Genomic DNA, 6,519 nt, shown 5'->3' with positions numbered 1-6,519 from the left:
GGAACAAAATTGCATTCAAATACAGGGACAATAGGACCAAAATATGTGGCGCTTTAAGACATCTGCAGGGTCTCTAACGGGACAACTTCAAATATTTGACACTCGTTGCTTCCCAGATTAGATTGTACTACTCTTCTGAATTCGGCTTTCATTTGTTCAAGTATTTGGCGCTAGTTGCTTCTCAGTTTAGATCCCATATCTGTACTGAATCATCCTTCTATTTGACATTCGTTGCAATATGTAGAAGTGATGGAATTCTCCCGCTCAGGCGAGTACAGTGTCCAATGTTTTGGTTTCCCGATATTCTTTTTGAGAAACTTTGTAGCGATATTGGTCAATCTCTAGAGCAGGAATTATGTTTTGGTTCGACTATTTCCCTTGCTCAAGTTTCTCATTGCATGGAGTGTATGTAGATACTAAGACTAGAACAGAGTAGCACAGAGTATTCTGTAATGGAATTTTCTCAGTAAGAAATATTAGCAAGACTATAAGATATGCAATTTAATCGTTAGATGGTAAAGCTTAGTTCACAATTACAAATTTCTTTGTTAGGAATAGTGACTTTTATTGCTACTAGTACTAGTACTAACCTGCTTGCACCTTGCATCTGCATTCACAGGCCACGCACCAAGGACGGGAAAAACACACCAACCCAGACCACTCGACCGATCGATCAGTCACTGTAGTAATTACTCACTAGTAATTTGAGGCATGTCTACATCAGAGGGTTCGGAGAGTGCTGATTCCATGGATGAGGATACGAGTCAAGTACCACATGCTAGAAGGTCCAAGGCATGGGAGCATTATGAAGCAGATCTGGTTCTCGTAGAGGGTGATCTCAAGGCTGTGTGCAAATACTGTGGAGTGCAACTTCACACCAAGTTTGGGACAAGAAGTTTGAGGACCCATATTGCAGAGGCTTGCCGATCAATTCCGGATGCTTGCAGGAAGAGGTTTTTGTTGACCATGAAAAAAAACATTCGAAGGTCTGTTTGTGTTTGATGAAAAAGTTTGTCGTGAACTCATGGTGAAGTATTGCATCCATGCTGAGATCCCCTTTCTTAAGTTTGAAGATCCCCACCTCCAGCCATGGATTGACTCAATGCAGCGAACGTTTCAAATCAAGGGTCGTCACACAATTCGTGATGATGCAGTGAAGATGTATAAGGGAATGAAGAAAGATATTGAAGTAGAGCTACAAAATTTGGATTCTCGCATTTGCTTAACATCTGACATGTGGACATCATCACAGGACTTGGGCTACATGTGCATCACCGCCCATTATATCAATGCAGAATTCAACTATAAGAAGAAGACCATAAGTTTCGCAGAAGTGAAGTATCCCCACACAGGCTATGCGATAGAGGAAGAAATAGTTCGTTGCTTAACAGAATGGGGCATAAGAGGCAAAATATTCACTTTGACACTAGATAATGCCAGCAATAATACTAATGCATGTGAGGAGTTAATAAAATATCACAAACATGAGCTGCTCCTTGAAGGTCAACATTTGCATGTCAGGTGTTGTGCGCACATTCTTAATATCTTGGTTCAGGATGGGATGAAAATAATCCATGAAGCTATTGACATGATACGTGAGCTGATGAAGTATATTGACTCTTCTCCTTCAAGACTTCAAGATTTCAATACAATTGCAAGTGGGATGGGTCTACGTGCAAAGAAAGGCATCTCTGTTGATACACCAACCAGATGGAACTCAACCTGGAAAATGCTTGTAGAAGCATTGACGTACAAATCTGTTCTCACTAGTTATGCCAACAGAAAGATGATAGATTCTCCAAGTGAGGAGGAATGGGAGAAGGCAAAAGCTATTTGTGAGTTTCTAAAAGCTTTTGAAGAGCTTACATTGATTGTTTCAGCTCATAGGAAGCCAACTTCACATAAGTTTCTGCCAGTTGTGCTTTCTATTCGCCATGCATTGAAAGACCCGGGTTGGCAGACCTCTGATGTGTTGAAGGAATTGGCGGCAGTGATGCAAACGAAGCTTGATAAATATTGGGATCCCGAGGAGAAGGACAATGCAGATCCTAACCGTCTAGAGAAAGCAAGGGCGTTGAGTTTAACCATGCACTTGTCATTGCTACATTCCTGGATCCAAGGAGGAAAGAAGATTACTTGGATTTCTTCTATTGCAAGTTGTTTACCGACGGGGAGCAAATTACAAAACAAGTGGAGATTGCTTTAGAATGGGTGAGAAAGTATGTCAAGGAATATGAGCTACTTGCAGCGACAAGCACTGCACACTCGACACCTTCTAGTCAAGGCAATACCATTATTGGATCACCTGTTGCAGGGAAAAGGAAGTTGGAAGAAGAGTTTGCCCAGCACAGGTCTCGTCGGAGATCACGTGTACACAAATCTGAGCTTGATGCATACTTGGAAGAAGCATCTGAGAAGGTCGGTGATGACTTTGATGTCTTGGGTTGGTGGAAGAGGCATGGCGAAAAGTTTCCTATATTGGCATCTATGGCCCATGACTTTCTTGCAATTCCTTTGAGCACAGTGGCATCTGAATCAGCCTTCAGTTGTGGTAAGAGGATACTCGGCAACAAGAGAAGCTCTTTGAACCCTGATATGCTAGAAGTGCTTGTTTGTGATAAAGATTGGTTGTTCAAACCAACGGAGGGTGAGTTAACCGCTTACATTTTGGTTCTACTACTTGTGTAGAATGGGATATATAAAACCTACAGTATAGAAGTAGTATAGAAGTGTTGATATGCCTTTAAATTAATATTTTGTTTCATTTGCAGGAGATGGACAGTAAGGACGCAGCTAAAAGTTTTGAACCAATGAAAGGTAAAAATATAATCCTGATCATCCATATATATATATATGCAATGGCTAGTGAAGTTTCAAAGTTGGTGGCCAAGTTGGCTCTTTAGAAAATCCTGATCATCGATAAAATGCTAGACACAAGTTGACATTTTGTAACGGGACAAGCAAATTGTTATGTTTATAAGTCTACCTTTTTGTGATGTTGCACAAGTTAGTGGCACCTCTTTGGTATCCGTTCTTTATTTTACTAGAAAAGGCTAAAGAATCACATCCATGCTTGAGATGTTCTCAAACCTGGGAGAAGCTGGAGCATGGCATGAGCAACTAGTGATCCAGACTCATAGTTCTAAAAATTGTGTCTTTTCAGATCAAGGTACAAGCTGACTACTACCTCTTTGAGAACTTAGTGACATCCATCTTTGGCAGATGGCGTAACGCAATCCCGGCTTGGAATCCATTATCAGCCTTAATTCAGCTCCGTTTGTTATTAGTTATGTACTTCAAGTGCTGGTAGTGCAGAATGTGTAAGCTATGAAGTGTAATATTTGTGCTTCAGAATCTGTGTTTTGTACATGTTATGAAGCTGTCAAGTGTTCATGTTATGAAGCTGTCAATTGTTCATCAATTTAAGTGTTGGTAGTGCAGAATATGTAAGTTGTCAAGTGCAATGTCTGTATATGTTATTAAGCTGGTGCTATGTTTTAGCAGTGAAGTGCAGGATCGTACATATATTGAGTTGTACATGTATGGGTGGGGAACTGATATAGAACCATAGGCTAAAACCATAGTTTCTAGAATGGGTTAGTTTGGTTTTGGGGGATTTGTCATGTGGTTTAGTTTGGCTGGGTGCCAATGCCAATTACGTGGGGTTAGTTTGGTTCAGTTTCCAAAACATCATCACGTGGGTTCAGTTCAGGTTTGGTTTGGTTACCCACCCATTCTCAGATTTAGCTGAGAGGTTAGGGGAGGGTCTAGGGGTAGGTTTAGACTAGGGTTTTGACAGAAATGTGAGGATGGGCGTCTATTTATAGATAGAGGTCTAGGAGAGGGGTTTTTAACTGTTTTCGGACTGTTCGATCAACATCGGATGGTTCCGGATAGAGGGGGAACTAGGTGGGCTGTGTAGGAGGGAAGAGAGGGCAGCCCGGCAACAGTTTTCGGAGACCAAAAACGTCCGACGATTAGACCGACTATATTGTCGCTATAGTTATCGGTTGGGGCGTCAAACGGACTTCGAATGCGATGAAACTTGGCAGGCGAATAACTGGAAGACACCTGGCGCATCGGTCTCGGGGCGTTACAGACTCCTCAAGAGCCAAACGATGACCACACTCTTCCTCAAGAGCATTAGAGAGATCCGATATCTCACCGGCATAGTCACGACTATGTCCCTCCATCTTAGAGATGTTGTCTTCGTGAGCCTCGATCATGTCATTGGTTTCACCAAGTTGTTCCAAAAGAGCAACAAAGTGCTTCTTGGATTTACCTTTAAGCTTACTCATAAAAGACTCAAATTCATTTTCTTCCTCATTGTACCCCTCACTTTCATCAATGCAATCCGTCAAAGAGGGATTAGTAATGATGGTAGTTTTTATGTTGGAGGTTACCATGTTGGTGGCTTTAGCCATGAGGCACTTGGCGGTGATGTTCTCATTGGGTGAGTCGGAGAGGGACACCTGTGGAGTTGTCGCAATGGCAACGGAGGCCATGGCAACCGACTCACCATGTTCATCATCATCATCATCCTCATTGTACTCTTCTTGTGCCACCAAGCCCTTGGGAGGAGTCTTCTTGGTGAAGTTGTTCTTGTTGGGGAAGGACTTGGCCTTGTCTTTTCGGATGAGCTTGCCACCATTGTCTTCCCTCTTCTCATATGGACACTCCGCAACAAAGTGGCTCACATTGCCACAATTATAGCATGTACGCACACGTTGCTTGCCCCTGGAGCCACTTGAGTTGTTCTTGTTGAAGTTGGGCCTTGAGTTCTTCTTGCTCCAAAATTGCCTTAAAGCGAGAGCCATGTGCTCATGATAAACATATTTTGTATCTTCGGGCTTACTCTCCCCTTCTTCCTCTTCATCCTCTTTTTCCACACTAGCCTTGGCCTTAAAGGCAAGGTTGGGCTTCTTTGCGCGTTGAGAACGCAACACCGCATTGTCAGTGGTCTTGTCCAAGATTCTCATTGCCACAAACTCATCCAACACTTCACTTGAGGACAAGGTGTGGAAGTCCGGCCTTTGACGGATGACGGAGGACATGGCCTTGTGGTAGGGCATCATGGTCTTGAGAAATTTGCGCTTGATCCAATTGTCATCCGTATCCTTGCTCCCATGATCTCGGAGTGAGACCGCAAGAGTGGTTAATCTCCGGTAAAGCTCACGAGGTTCTTCATCTTCATTCATTGCAAACTCATCGGCTTGATCTTGAACCACTTCATAGTTGGAGCGTTGAATGCTTGCGCTTCCCTTGTAAATGGAAACAACATGTTGCCATGCTTCCTTGGCCACGATGAAAGGTCGGAGATGCGCAATATCTTCGGGAGGGATGGCCACTTGGAGAATGCAAAGAGCGAACTCGTTGAATTGATGATTCGCGGCTTCTCTAGGAGTGAAGTTGCTTGGGTCATGAGGATAGAAACCTTGCTCAATAATTCTCCAAAGGTTAGTAGAACTATGATTTAAATGATGTTCAAAGCGATAGACCCAAGAGGCAAAACCTTCATTTTTCACAAACTTGGGAGGAGGACCAACATGATTCAAATGACTGGAGGGAACCGGTCCTCCATAAGTAAGCGGAGGTTCAACATGGGCAAAGATGCCATTTCCACTTCTACCACTAGATAAACGAACTTTGTCACTCGTAGCTTCCCCCTTGTCGGAGTTAGCATCCGTCACCTTGTTAGCGGGATCTCCCACTTTCATTGGTGCGGTGGATAATTTAAGTCCTTCTAAAAACTTGTTGAACATGCTTTCAACCTCGGTCGTCATGGAGGTTTTCAATGTGTCCAAAGCCGCATTGAACTCCTCACGAGAGACCGAGGAACCCCCATCGGCCGTAGACGAGTACGGAATCACACCGGGGTGCTCCTCCCTACCGTCTATGGTGTCAACCATACTCTTCGGACGGCAAAGTCCTTAATAAAGAGATGAGGCTCTGATACCAATTGAAAGGATCGATATAGTTGACTAGAGGGGGGTGTGAATAGGCAACTAAGAATTTTTAGCTTTTCTTTACCAATTTAAACTTTGCATCAAAGTAGGTTGTCTAGATATGCAACTAGGTGGGCAACCTATATGATGCAACAACAACAAGTACACAAGCAAGCAAGGGATGCAACACAATATAAGCTTGCACAAGTAAAGGTACGAGATAACCAAGAGTGGAGCCGGTGGAGACGAGGATGTGTTACCGAAGTTCCTTCCTTTTGAAAGGAAGTGCGTCTCCATTGGAGCGGTGTGGAGGCACAATGCTCCCCAAGAAGCCACTAGGGCCACCGTATTCTCCTCACGCCCTCACACAATGCGAGATGTCGTGATTCCGCTATTGGTGCCCTTGGAGGCGGCGACCGAACCTTTACAAACAAGGTTGGGGCAATCTCCACAACTTAATTGGAGGCTCCCAACGACACCACGAAGCTTCACCACAATGGACTATGGCTTCGCGGTGACCTCAACCGTCTAGGGTGCTCAAACACCCAAGAGTAACAAGATCCGCAAGAGATTA

This window comes from Triticum dicoccoides, chromosome 3A, assembly GCF_002162155.2.
Source record: "Triticum dicoccoides isolate Atlit2015 ecotype Zavitan chromosome 3A, WEW_v2.0, whole genome shotgun sequence".
Taxonomy (NCBI): Eukaryota; Viridiplantae; Streptophyta; class Magnoliopsida; order Poales; family Poaceae; genus Triticum; species Triticum dicoccoides.
The sequence above is the reverse complement of the archived record's forward strand: the minus strand, read 5'-3'. Positions refer to the sequence as shown.